The 14,986-nt window shown below is 38.0% G+C and overlaps 1 protein-coding gene and 1 long non-coding RNA gene across 2 annotated transcripts in view; both read left to right on the forward strand.

The window, feature by feature from the left end:
- The first annotated feature begins 1,438 nt into the window (after positions 1-1,438).
- LOC122418893 (uncharacterized) lies at positions 1,439-2,937 on the forward strand. The gene is made up of 2 exons (XR_006262762.1): positions 1,439-1,703; positions 1,781-2,937. It is a non-coding gene; the product is annotated as an uncharacterized lncRNA (long non-coding RNA).
- A 3,515-nt stretch (positions 2,938-6,452) lies between these two features.
- Positions 6,453-14,986, forward strand: part of rols (rolling pebbles) — a 62,003-nt gene continuing 53,469 nt past the window's right edge. The window contains exon 1 of the mRNA XM_043434094.1: positions 6,453-6,562. The gene's annotated coding sequence lies outside the window, so the exon portion shown is untranslated. The remainder of the gene's footprint in view (positions 6,563-14,986) is intronic.

The raw sequence follows: 14,986 nt of genomic DNA on the forward strand, positions 1-14,986 counted from the left end.
CTGTACAGAATTGTTCACGTAGACCTATGTGTCCATGAGGTGCAAGGTCTTAGATTGCCAAGGCAACTCCCCGACGTTCTTGGCCAGCATTCGGTGAGCAAACATCTTTTGTTTTTACGATTAAATTTTTCTTTTTTCACATCTAGCTGCGTTTTAATGGCGGAAAAAACAGGTTTTTCCGATCTTTCCACGCTCTTCGACAAATCATATTTCATCTTGACACGTTTCCTCATTTACTATTATCCATCTCGTTGCTTTGTTCAGTTCGAAGCTACTCGAATGGTACTGGTACACAGGCGAGAGATGACTTTCTAAAATTGTTAAAACCGTTTTGAACGTTTTATGGGAAGCAAAATGGCCGAAGTTGAAACGACCGACCCATAAGAAGTGGCCGAAAAAAAAACTGTACAGACAAATTTATATTTTTATTCATCTATTCGAGATTGCTTATTCACCAACCTTACAAGTCAATTAATCGAATTAATCCATGGCACCGAAGAACACATTCTAATTTTCTCGATTTCGTCATATATTGGAAATAAAATTAAACAAAGCAAACAATGCACCCCTTCAAAATGGCCGTTTTTCAAGTCAATTGTTGACGACGCTATCGTTGTAAGCACACAGAGAATCAAGATTACAAAATTTTATCGAAAAATATTCTTACGATTGTTATCGCTCAATCGATACCAGGCTTTTCCAATTTTAATCATGCACTCCAGTCCCATAACAACTCTCGTATTTACTCACATTCTTGTGAGAGTTTACTGCATTTCAAAAATTTTTATTCGTGTCTTAACAAACTTATGAATATTTCGAAACAATTCGTTTTAATTATAATCCCCTGTAAGGTATTAATCAATTTTATTGATAACTATAATGGTGTGCTCGATCGAACTGTTGTTGAGCTCATTAAAAGCAGATTATCTTACTGAATCATTCGCGTCATTGCGTTCGAATATTTGTTTGATAAATGAAAATGACATCGAACACAAACGAAGTTAACCGTTTGGTAAAATCCTGGTAAAGACAGCCTGGGAAAAATCCGGTTTTCAAATGTCAAGGTGTATCCACTAACGCTTATACCGACGCATGAATACGTTTGGACGCACATAAATTTCGATATTCGTATAAGTGCGAGTATCATGTTTGTTTTTCGAAAGTTTTTAACGATATTTTTGTTCACGATTTGATTTCAAATGAAATAATACAACAATGTCTTTTAGGCTAGGGAAAAATCTGCAAACTCGTAAGGGCAGTCGGCGTGGTAACTCTGGAAATCGTTTGGAACTCTTGGTTCTCGTCCACTTACATCACGTGCCATAGAGTGAGTTAATTAGCATGGATATAAACAGTTTCAATGAAAGGAATACTCAAAAGGTGAAATGCTGAGTCGAATAAAATAATGATCGTGTGACAATATTCTTGTTTGCAGCAAAAGGCCTTCAATCTTCCCGTTGCTTTTGAGATCGCGGTAATCTCAAATTCTTGATCGGGCCAAACTAACGATAGCACAAAAAAGCCGAGCCATTGTCGATCGCGGTGCAGGCCACAATTGGATCGCTCAAACGAGGGACCAAGCTCGAAAAAATTCAATAAATCAACAGCTCGTCAGCACTAAAAAATATTTTGCAAGAAAAAAATAGCAAAATGGTTAGCAGCAATCACGGCGGTCTCGTCAAGGGTCCTTACCAGGACGTCAAGTGAGTATTAGTTCGTTGCCTGACCACCGTTTAAGATTCTCGACAATAATTAATGGTCTCAAAACGTTCGAATGCAGAAAGGACAAATCCTCAACAACCCAACGTCCTCAACAGCAAACTCAAAATTCGCAGTCGAAGGACACTAAGAACGGGGCATGGGGACCAGTTTACAAGAACAAACAACACTTCATCAACATGCACATTTGTTAGACAGATAATAGTTCAAAGATCGAATTATTTGACAGATATGCTCAACGATAAAAAAAATAGGAGCATTCATCGCTCCTTCGCACTAAAGACGACTAAGCAAACGTGGTGAAAGCGTCACTCCATTGTTTCTTGCAATATTCTTATTCCTTAAAAATCGAGTCATGGCTCCTCGCATGGCAACAGCCATTTTTCATCGAATGGCTAAAATTCGTATTGTTTTTTTTTTTTTTTTTTTTTTTTTACGAGCAAACATAAAAAGACAAACAATTTTACTAGTCAAAAATTATTCGATAACGACAAATTTATTAATCAAATTTGCGATGATTTTTTTTCGTCAAAGTTCCCCTATGACGACCCTACGTGTCTGAAACCCACTGGAATCATTGATGAGAAATTTCTCGCCGCAGAGGATGTGTATTCGATCACTTAATTTAATGAAATGTATTGTAAATTTCTATTATTTATCACTGTGATTAAAAATTTTATGAATTATTAAATAGAATATATTAATGAAAGATATTAATTGAGGATTGTTGAATAAATCATCACTTCGATACGCACAAAACATTATTTTTTTCGAATCATCCATTATACTGGAGACAGTATTGAAGAAATCAATTATATATTTTCACGAGTGAAACCCAATTTTTATCTTTTCAATGTTTTTTGAACGAATGATGTTTTTATCATTGTAACTTAGAAATTAATCGATCAAATTACTTCCGGGACTGATATCAAAGGAGTTTTGTTTTATAGAATATCGTAATATTTCAGATAATCCAATCGATCGTTTCAATCTCCGCAATCTTCGATTTCGTGTTATTTTATGTCAAAATAAGTGTTGCAAGGAACAATGAGTGGACATCCACCGCGACGACAATGGATCGGCCAGATTAACAAGGAAACTAATTTAGTTATAATAACGAATATGAACTAACAGAGGGAAATAATTGTTGTACGAAAATTATTTTTTTAATATCAATTCAAAATATACGAGGTCCCTTTACTTCGCTTTCTCACTCAATGGGTAAGGTTTTTATATAATTTTATTTTGCATTCTTATCGGGTATTTAGGGCACCACTCACTCGTTTTTCTTCCCTTCTTTTCTCCCCTTCTCTTACCGTTTGAGATTTTTACACCACCTGTGGGACCATGAAATAAAGTTTTAACCGGTTAAAAAAAACATTGCAGCACTAGCGATGATTGATGATTTTTTTCAACATGTTTTGAGGCCTCGTGCTCGATATTTTGTGGCCCGTAAGGAACACAAGAAATTTTGACGAGTCGAAAGCTCCAGCTTTCCCTCCTAAAGAGAGAATCCTCTTATCCCCTTCCCTTCGTGTTCGGGATATTTCCTCAAATATTTTTAGTGCAAAGTCTACCTATTTACGGAGGTATACATAAGAAAAAAGGACGAGAAGAAACGTAAGAGGAAAAGGAGCATCAAGTCAAGCGTTAGAATGATAAAAGGGGGAAATTTGGTTCCGCCGGATATGGACTGAAGAGACGAGGCGAAACAGCCGGGCCACGTCGACTCATTCACCTCGGGGTCGATGTCCTGGATTCAAAAGTCTCAATGATATCAGACCCTACAATTTTGGTATCTCAACACATTATTTTTCATTCCTGTGAATCATGATTTTCCACATTTTGACAAGCAAGAAAGCAATGATCAGGATTCAGCAGTCGAAGCTTCTTCCAAATGAGAAGCACAATAAAAATGCTGTTTGACCAAGGAGCTTTGTATTTTTACAGCTTTTGGAAACAATCGTCCGCCACAGTTATTTAAATCCAACGAACTATTGAAAAATTTTTTACCAGCCGGATCGGATGATAAAAAATTTTTTTAGTACTCGCTTAAACGAGTCGGCACAAAAAAGAATTCCTAAACGACCAGACATCAATGTCTCATTAGTCAAGCGGCCTGACGATGAGATTTTTTTGTTACTTCCTGACTCGCAGCTTCCGGAGCTCCGAGATATGTTTCTCCACGATATTTAAGAAGTATAAGAATAACCGGCGAATAAAGTAGAATTCAGATTGAGAAAGGAGTGACCTGCCGGAAACGATGGCTGCAAATGTAGATTTGAAGCCAACGCGATGATCAGGTCTCTCTCTCTCTCTCTCTCTTCTCGTTCCCGTCAACTCGCCTTCTCCGGACCTTACCCTGTCAACTCGAGTTCAAGGCACGCGCCCCGCAACGATTCCCTCACTCTTTCCACCCTACATTTTACCAAGGAAAACGAGATACTGCTGATGGATGGGACACTAATGGCTTTGTCGCTTCTGGCGAATGTCGAAAAGCGTCAGAGTCCGCAAGAAAATATCTGCTCGATTCTAGACGAGCTGCTCCCCCCTATCTTCGCCACTGTCTCCCCTCGACCCCCTAAATTACTCCAGCCGGCTGTGGGTTTTACCACCCCGTGCACATAAACATTCTACAATTTTACATCCTATTCTCACCGTCCCCTGTCAAACCACGGGGTCGTTAATTTCTTCGGTAAACTACAATCCTTCGAGTGAGATATATTTCTACATGCATGGAAAGTTATCGAAGGGCCAAATTTGGCAATCATTATTATAACTAACTCAATTTATGGGGAATTTGCTCAATGAAAAGAATTAATATTTCAAATATAATATGTAGTTTTGTATGAAAAGTACATTCCACAGGTATAAAAAATATGTTTTTTTTAAACTTTCATACATACAAATATATGAATCATGTATTTATTTTATCGATGATTTCGTCGATTTCATTATATTAATCGTGTATCGTGGTGTTGTTATTAACGATATATTTTTTTATATTAAATGTACATTTTTGATTAATAGATATTATAATTTTTAAGATTTTTAGATAACGTTAACGCAATAAACATTTTTGACGTAGTAAACGTCAAAAAACATATATTTTTCCATACATTAATCATACATTTATGGCATATGACAAATATATGTTCAGTGCTGTGATAATGTAATTTCAATACAGAAAGATATAAACAGGGCTGTCAATGTTCTTGTCCCGAGACTCTACCGAGTCTCTTGATATTTCATATTAAAAAAAAACTTATTTTCGATCGATTATAGTACTTTTTATGTAAAAAATATTCATTCAAAATTGAAAAAAAATGTATCTTATGTTTGTCAAAAATGTATATTTGGTATAAAAAAAACATATTGTTAATAACAACACAATGCATGTTTAATATACTGATATTGGCAAAATCATTGGTAAAATAAATACATGATTCATATTTTTGTAACATAAATTAAATATAACATTTGTAATATAATTTTAAATATAAATTATTTTCATGGGGGATTGTTATTGATCCTGAGCGCTATTTTAAGCAAATGAAATTGAGAATTACTCGTATTATAGCGCCTTTATGGACATTGTTCTTGAATTTCAACGAATTACTTGGTTTCACTTAACTGGAGATCTGAAAAGTCATTTTGCCGTTCCTCGAACAATAAGAGTTTCACTGAATTTTTGAACGAACCGGAAATGTTGAGCTCAAAACATGGCGAAAAACGACAATTTGATGGGTTTCCGCGGTGGTGAAATTCGCACGGAAAAAATTTGAGACGAAGATTCCACCAAGCATTATTGGTCGCTTAGGAGCAATAAAAAGTGACAAACCGCAGGGGGGAAAGTTGTTCCTTGTTAAGTGAAGTGGAGGGGGAAAAAGTATAACAGAGAAATGGAAACAGCCGGATAAAGCGGAGAGAGCTTTCCATCAACGCGGCGCAGAGGGAAGGAGGATATTCCCCGGTCCTCCACGAAGCACGAAGACCGAAAGTTCAACGTGTGCTCATAGCACAGTCGGTTTGAGCTCGTGTCGGAGAGTACGTCGTTTCTCCCGGCAATCAAAGCTGCGACGTGTACGATCGGGTTAGGAAGAACAACGCGTTTAAATAGAAAGAGACCGGAAGTAATGACGTCGACGTGTCAAAGTCCGGGGACCAGTAGAATCAGCCTTTGGAAAACGCGAAAGAGTCGCAAGCTCAGTTCGACTTGAAATATTTAAAATACGCCATATTTATTAATCATTTATTTATTCAGCGAGCGTAATCGCTGCTCATCCTACGAAAAAAGTATTAATAAAAATTTAGTCAGTTATTAAGAATGAAATATTTTTTTACGCAGCTCAAAAGTGAGGATAGAAAAGTGAAATTATTTCTGTTATAACTTTTTTCAATTATACGTAAATAATTTGTCAAATAACGGAAACTCTCGGCACGATTTACGCCTACACGACTGAACGAGTTTCTTACCTATTTTAAATCCACCCTGGAGAACGTGCTTAAAAATACCCTTTTCATTTTATTTTTCTGTGTCTCGAGAATTCAAGAGAGGAATTCGCTCGAGTGCAAAAAGTTAGTGGTTCAAAGTGTCGATTGAAAAAGAATTTCAAACGAAATCGGTGAAAGCAAGATAGACAAAACGTTGTCATGTCTCCGTGAGCTTTTCTCCTTCTTCTTCCTCTTCGTCCTCGTCGGCATCGCGAAAGACGCGTCGTTCGGAATGCGCCAAGAGTCGGAGAAGTGAACCCGACACGGCGACGAGGATCTCTCCTCTCTCGTCGACGCTATTTCGAGGCCAAAACGCCACGACGACGTTCACGATCAAGACTACACTCTGGTAAGGACTTTCAGCCTTTCGTTTTTATTTTTGCCATTTTCACACACCACGCGCGTGCAAGCTCGAATTGGCTCGTCGAGGGGATGAGGCAACAACGCCCTCCTCTTCTTCTTCTTCGTTATCCGAGTCTCTGACTATTAAAATGCTTGAATCATCGCTGACATTCCTGCAACTCCTAAGTCAAGAATTTCCAGATTTTCCAGAATTTTCCAGAACTTTATCGTTCGTGAAATCTCGCTGAATCTCTAACATTATTTCGTGAAACATTTTGACGCGAATCTTTGCTTAAAAAAACCTGATCACAAATTTTTATTATTCCTTTTTTCAACCCATTGGATGAACACCGCTGATCACGATTATATATTATCAATCGAAGCCCGCGATCTCGTGTTTGTCTGAGCTTGAATTAAGGTCCTTCAACACTCAAATTTTCGCCACATATTCGTGGTGTGATTTCATTTCTGATTTATGACATCCCAGCGCTAAGGAAAAAGTTTCTCTCCCGAATATTTCTTTGTGGCAAAAATATTGTTGCGAAAAATCTCTGGAGAAAATTCAAATATAATTGAGCATTTCGGCGGGAGGGTTGTACAGTTTAGAAGTGAAAGCGGTTAAGAATACACGCTGACGAAGCCGTCTGACGACGCAGCCAAAATTTGTAGACACATAAAGTTCCAGGAACGTTCGAGCAGCTTAAATTGATCCGTACTTTAATGTCTTAATCTCGGAAACATTAAAAACTAGTAAGAAAAATATTTGAATTTATTAACAAACATCGAAACATCCAACTTGGCATTTGAAAGTAATTTAGAAATGTCTTCTTCCATTGTGATTTGCAATTCGCATACAAATGAAGAAAAATGAAAATTGACCCCGATACGGTTTCAGTGAACGGTACGAAATGGGGAAAACGTCTAGGAGCAAAGTTATTTTTATTCTTATACGAATTACAGCTTCGGCTGAAATCTTCCGAAGACGTGAACATATATAGATATATTTCTTTGAACTACGGTTATTTGATGAACGCGAAATGAATCCCTCGGCGTTCCTCCGGCTGGGGAACGAGCTTCTTCGCTGGGGGTCTTGAAAGCACGCAGCGAAAGTGAGAAAGTAGAATTTCGAGCGGAGAAAGAGAGCGAAACATAAGCGAAATTCTATTTCTGTCATCATGCGCCGTGTGCTCAAGATTTGCAGGAAACTGTGGGGGCTGATATGGTTCAAGGGGGGTCTGTCCGTAGTTCGAGGACCTCAATTTTTAAATTTATCTCTCTTCAGCCCACAGCGCACGTGCGAAAGATAAAAAGACCTCTCGGATGTGAGAAGCCATTGTTTAGCCTCACTTGCGGGGCTATAAAAACTCTTTGAGTTGACCAACTAATTAGTAAAAATACAAACGTGTTTATCCATAGAGCTACTTGGAATCGAGCTTACGTGGAACTGGATTTTTCGAGGATGAAACAAAGATTTGGACTTTCTATTCGTGAAATTCGGCGTTAGGGATGAGCTGATTATATCGACTCGAACGGTTGATAAGAGAGATTTAGAATGAAAACGATGAAAATCGAATGTTAAACCAGTGTCGAAGAAACGGATATTTTCAGTTAAAATCTCGACATGAATGACGAATGCGATGAATTGGAATGGAATTTTCGCTACTTTTTTCTCTTTTTATTTTCATTTTTTACACAGAGTACATAGTTCATTCACGTTTCTTTTTTGTTTTCATTTTGAATCCGAGGCTGACGCCCTCGAAACTCGTGCTAAGCCAGCTCGATAAATTCTTTGCTCCGAGAAAAACATCTTCCCCTTGGCTGGCTCTCTCACTTACCCTCCACCTCTTGTAGAGCTCTGGATGCAGACCGGAAATAGAGCTTCCTCGAGCCGGGGATTCATAATTTCTTTTCGTTCTTTCACCTTTTTCTTGATTTCGTGTGCGCAAGCCTGATCTTCAAAAGTTCGATTCCTTCTGCTGTCGCTGAGCAGCAGAGAACGGAGAAGTCGATGATGCATTAAGTGCTACCGAATGATAGAGTGCTGCCAAATTTTTGGAATATTCTCATGAGATTTGATGCAGTTATTAAACATAGTAAAAATGGATTTTCGAGACAACATGCCTTAATAATCTGAAAGATATGAATGTAACCATGGCCTTGGGAAATCGTCTAGAAACAGATGCGAATTTTCGTGATGTCACGACGACGATCAGGATTTCCAAAAAATCTCGTGCCTCGTTTTGTTTCTCGAATTCTTCACATAATTTTCCTGTGTATTAGTTTGTTTCGGTAAAATTTTGTTTATTCGTGAATTAATGAGATCATGCCCACCACACGAGCGTTGAACAACTGAATTTTTTGTCATGATAAGGGATTGGTGCTATTATATTCTCTCAAAATTTATAGATTTAAAAATTAACATAACTAATCAATTAGTCCGTTGTAATTATCAATTATATAAAAAAATATCATTATTAGTAAAAATTTGACTAGTTAACTTTTTGATTTGGCAACTTTGTTGTTGGTGGCCTTGCCAACGGTAAACTGATAGCTTGTCACTCACATATGACTTGATACACATAACCAACAATTTATTTGAATTTGAGGTTACGTCATTATTTGTGATTACAAATATTTTTGTTATCACAATATTTGTATAAATATGAACAAAAAACATTTTTCTATTAATTATACCGAGAAAGTATACACGCCTGTACAGTACCGATACACTAATGTAAGCACGTCACAACTAAACATATACGTCGATATACATATATATATATAAACAGCTGATAGAGCGGTGTTGCCGATGTCGTACCGAACCTAGTATTCAACGATTCATCGTGAGCGATAATCGTAGTTAATTTATGATTTCATTCTTAAAGTTTCGGTGATCTGATATTTTTATAACGCCATTAACAAGATAAATGTTCAACGAATACGTATATGATTTAATTTTTTTTTTTTCAGCATTTACGATCCCTTAAATTTGATTGAAAAATCACGATCCATTTACTGCCACTACGATGTCCAATTTTTAATACTTATTTTCTTGCTTAAATGTTCGGTAACCTCCCCTCAATTTTTTTTACCGTAATTTTCGAACATTTTTCTATGCTGTGTAAAAAAATCAGATTTTTCTGCAGATTTTTAAATAGTGGCCATGATCTCATTAAGCAAGTATCTGAAATTATTAAACGATCAAGGTTAGAGTAAATTCATATCAAATTCGTGAAAAGTACTCGGAGAGATAAAACGACGAGAGATACTAGACAATTAAAAAAAAAAAAATTACGAAATATTTTTCGACAAATCTCAACGACAATGTGCCATCATGAAAATCTGCATTCATCCGTTGATTATTGTGCAGATCTATCCACTCTAACGTCTTTCTGAACAATTTTCTTTGAAACAATTGTAAAATTAAAAACTGCTTTGACTACCATGCAGCACAGTATCTGCCTTGAAAAACTCTTACACTAGACAATTTTTGATGGAACATTTAGATTCTGAAAAACTTGAAAAACTTTTCCCCCTTGCTGCAGATTGCGCTGCTCGTGACAGCAAAAACCGTGGCATAAACCACTCGAAGGGAGAACGCGAGCATCGTCTTACTTTCTGCTATTTTTATAATACGCATCCACCAGTCCTCGACACTTTTTCTGTACGTGTAATGCAGTTTTTGCGAATGGGGACACAGCTCTGTTCATCAGTACTTTCCGTTTTAAACTCTCCACTTTTTCAATGTATTCGCAAAAACTGCAGCCCAGGATTTGATAATTAACTGTTAAAAAACAAAGTACCCTGATAATTGTAAGACTGGTGTAAGTAAGAAAATACCACGATAGAAAAAAGGCGCAAGGAAAGCCCAGAAAATCACTCCACTCGTCTCTGCAGGCGTTGTAAATTTTTCAACCGTTGCTCCGATGCAGCATCATCGCAAATTCTTTTAGATGCGTGCAGATGAGCGTTTTGCTTCTTACACAGAAGAGCCGCAGGTCTGTCATGATTTACCGTATAATTATTTCATTCCTTTTCAGTAATATGCGATGCGTTTTTTTTCTATTGCTCGAAAGGTTCTCTGTGGCCGAAGGGTTTCCGGAGTCATGCGTGATGCAGTCCACGTTCCGAGCTTTGCCTCTCTACGCGTCCCTCGTGTATCTTGCGAAATTGCCAATCTTCCCATTGGCATGCATTAACCGTTTTTCAACGCTGAAATTTCACAATAAAAACGCAAAATTATATGTGACGTGTCTATTCCGTCATATTTCATTTACATTAAGTCAATATCGATCGAAAACGGTATTTACATAATGCATATACATTACTCTGCGTTCTTCAACGTCACAGACATCTAAAAATGATAAATTTCTGATGTTTATCGCGGTAACCCATGATGTAGGACAACTAACGTACCAATTTTTGAAAACTCACTCGCGTCTCTACGGAGAATCCGATTTTTCAGAAATTATAATTATTCACTACTATTTTCTCATTAGAGTACAGGAAAAATACACGCTGAGAAAAGTAATTTATTAATTCAATGAGATTTTTAGTTGGATCGAAGAAACGTAGAGATTAAATTAAATTTGTTGGTTCAAAGATGTTTTCGTCGTAGTGAGAATTCCATTGAGCTCGCTACGGTTTGTTGATGCAACAAGATTTTTGTTGGGTCTGCATTTTTCTTTTTTCGGTGTGAATTTTACTGATGATACCAAAAAACGTTTACAACAGATCCGACATTAAATTCCGTGTCTTCTCATGAGTCGTCAATTTAAAAAATTTTTCAACATCTATTTTCCAATTACTGCTCTCGCTTATTGCTGCAGAGATTAGGCGCGCATCGCCCGACTTCCGGTGTCGTCATGCCGAAGTGTTTGCCCCCTGCTTTTTCGTCGTGTTTAAAATCAGGGGGACACGCGTGCCACTCGTCAATACGAAACGGAGCACGTGCACGCGGGTATGGGAGTCGCGCACGCGCCCGTGCCCCGAAGAGGGGCACAGGAATAATCAAGATAGGGGACGTCCCGAGCGAGCACTTTTCGAGAACTGCTAGCTCTTCATTATTTTCGTTCCAGTTTGAGATGAAAAAAGCCCCTCGCATTCGTTCTTTTGAGCTGGAAAAAAGCTCGGAAAAAACCAGTCGTGCTCGTACGAACTCCACCTTCTCAGTTCTCGCGTACTTTATTCCCCATCCTCGCAGTAATATTTCCTCCTTGTTGAGTGTAACCAAACGCCTGTCTGTCGACATGATGTGTGACGAGTTTGGCCAAGATACTATTACCTCCATGCTGTTTGTCGTCAGGAATGCTCCCCCAAAAAGTTTTTATATAACAGAGAGCTCGGTAGATTTCGTAGAACGCGCAGACTGCATTAGAAAATGATTTTGAAAAATGTTCCAAGTTTCATAAAGTTCTTGTGGTGAAACGAGTTCGGCTATGAAAATCGTTCATTAGACGATTTCGATCGTCTCTTTGGGAGAGACCATTCGATCTTTGAGTGGAAACGCTTTTAAGCAATTTTTATGTATCCCAAAAGCTTAAAAGTGTTGGAGGAATCAGTAATTATATTTTTCTGTCCATCCGAAGATAATTCGTTATATTTTTCGTGGTATGTTAACAGTAGAAATGGCCCATGCTTTTCCTGGGTGGCTTGAGTTCAATAAACTGATGCTGCGAAGTTTGAGTTCACCCCATTTTCTCTACCGCTCCAGATATATAAGCAGCTGCTTGGATTATCGATGAATTTTATGAGCGCAAGGTGCTAACTTGCCCTAGAGATCTCACTTCCCTAAGACGTTCTAGGGACTACTTGAAAAGCTTTTTGCGAGGGGCTCCTCTCCCTCGATGTAATAGAACGGGATCCAAAAATACTGTGAGTGCACAAACGTGCTCCGGATAGCGTCACGGTCATTAAGCTACACTCTAACATTTTTTCATCTTTTACGAATTAACAAATTGATAAAAAATATATGAAAAGATTATTTGAGCATCAGTAACTTTGCCTCGCAATATTGGAAATTATCGTGAAGCGAAAACATCAATGTTTGCGAATGTTCATTTGAATGACGATGAAAAAGAGATTCAGAGCCATTTCGACCTTTGGTAAAAGCGAAATATTAAAACCGATGAATGTGAGCTAAGTGTTGCATTATTTATCACGTAAAAAAGCAGCAATGCATTGGTACGTTACGACGAGCGACTTTTCCCTCGTTCGGTGAGAACCACGCAAAAATAATGACTGCAACATCCCTCCGGGTACCCGACCAGACGGAACAGATAGACCTCGGATATTTTGTGCTTTTACGCGCGTGCGAATATTGCGTTAAAACGGATGTGAGCCCTCGGCTCAACGTCCTGTTCAACGACAACCGGCGTAAATATTATCCCACGTTTATCCTGCTTCTATCATTCCTGTATATCTCTTCTGCCTCTAGATCTATATAGGTATCTGTTAACGTGATTCCCAAGCCTCTCGAACTGTCGAATTGAGTCCCACGTTCTTGCCACAAGACTATGCTGCATTTTCTTTCATGGGTAACAACGCACTGACCGAACAAAAAATCTAGTCTTTAAAGTGGATGAAGAAACCACGAATCAGTAATTTTTGGTTTATCAAAGCTCCATATTTTTTTCTCATTCGTTTCGATCATTTTCGCAAAGTTACGATTTTACGGTAAAGTTCAAATGGTACTTAAACTTTTAGAACGGAACCAAAGTATTGAATTATTTATGAATTTTTTTTACTCGTCGACGTTAGAATGAGACGAATTTTGATTCGAAATGATTCGGGTACGCAAAACGTTCCGTGGGAATCCGTGCACGAATCGATCAATCGAAAAAACTGGAAGGCTTTCTTTTCATGAAAATGGAAAAAGAATTAAATCAAAAAAGTTTCGAGTTTACATGGCACGTTTTCGTTGACGATCGTACTTCGATTTCTCTTACGGGGCATCAGAAGGGCCGGGTTACCGAAGGCGAGGATAAGGACACTCGCAAGACAGCTGTTAAAATGGTACAAGGGGCACGCTGTGAACTCCCCTTCCAGTACGAACTCTGTACGAGCTTGTTTATTTTCCTTTTTCGCATCCCCTACAAGCATTTTAGTTCCTGTCTCAGATCAGGCACGTTTCTCATCTCTTACATTCTATTTCTGCGCTTTTTTTCGTGCATCTTTCTGAATAGGGAAGAAACTTGATTTATTGGTCTTAAATAAAGTTTATTCACGTCGCAGGAGATTTATTGAATTTATATGAGGTTTATTTCGACTAGAAAAAGTTTATTTTAGCGAGGCATCTTTACTATAGTGAAACTTTCGATTTATTTAAATGATTTCTTTACGCCATAAATAATATTTTTCGTTCTCTGCGCGCCTATTCGTGTTCAGTCGTAATAATAGTCATTCGTAGCCCAAATTCATCAGAGATGTCGACGCTCAAGATAAATTTATCGGATTCTGGTCCAAAATTAGTTTAGAATTATATTTCCAGCTTCTCAAACCGTCGGTAAAAACGCTCCCTTATTTATCGATCGAGACTTTTATCATCGAACTTCGAACGGCTGCGAATGAACTCGCTGATTCTAAATTCAATAATATTTGTTACAATTATTGATCGGCACTTATCGAACGAAAATTTTTGCTCATCGTTGTGAGCTGCAATTAAGAAAGTTGAAACTATCAAGTTTGTTTAACACGTTCATGAAATCGCTCAACATTTTTTTCGTCTCGATGACTAAAAAATTTCACGTATTTTGATCGATAACGAGAATGAAAGTGAAATAAAGTATCGCTGTGGTGGTGTCGTTTTGCAGCGCCGTACCGCCCGTTTTCGAGTTTTTAGCGCAAACTTTATGATTTTTCTTCTGTAAAAGGGCACGCGTTAACATGTTTACGTTGAATTTGACGAGACAACGGCGCCAAATGGCGATACTTTCACTGAAATGCGTCGTAGTGATATGCGCGCGCTTCGTCGAAACTAATAATGTACCGCATGATTTTTTTGCTACGATAGTTTCTCATCGGTGTGAAAATGAGCTTTTACTTAATGTCGAGAAGATTTAAACACGCTCTGTGATTTCCGCTTCATCGTTTCTCACTCCTGTGGAGGAGAGTTAATAAAAAAAAGGCAAAAAGTAAAAAAAAATGAGAAAAAAGTGGAAACGACGGAAGCGAATGAAAGTCGAAGAGTGGGACGAGCTATACAGGGGGAACAAAAAATGAAAAGGTAAGAGTCGCACGGAAAGAGGAAGAGAAAAGGAGTGAGAGAGAAAGAACGAGAGAGAGGACAGGAAGAAGAATGCTTGTTGCACTCGAGCGAAATGAGACGGGAGAATAGACGTGGCTATAGCTACAACAATCCAATCTAATAATAAACCGAACGATTTTTTTCTCGCGACGCAGTCTGACGCCCCGTATATCCGATATAACGTGC

This window comes from Venturia canescens, chromosome 1, assembly GCF_019457755.1.
Source record: "Venturia canescens isolate UGA chromosome 1, ASM1945775v1, whole genome shotgun sequence".
NCBI lineage: Eukaryota > Metazoa > Arthropoda > Insecta > Hymenoptera > Ichneumonidae > Venturia > Venturia canescens.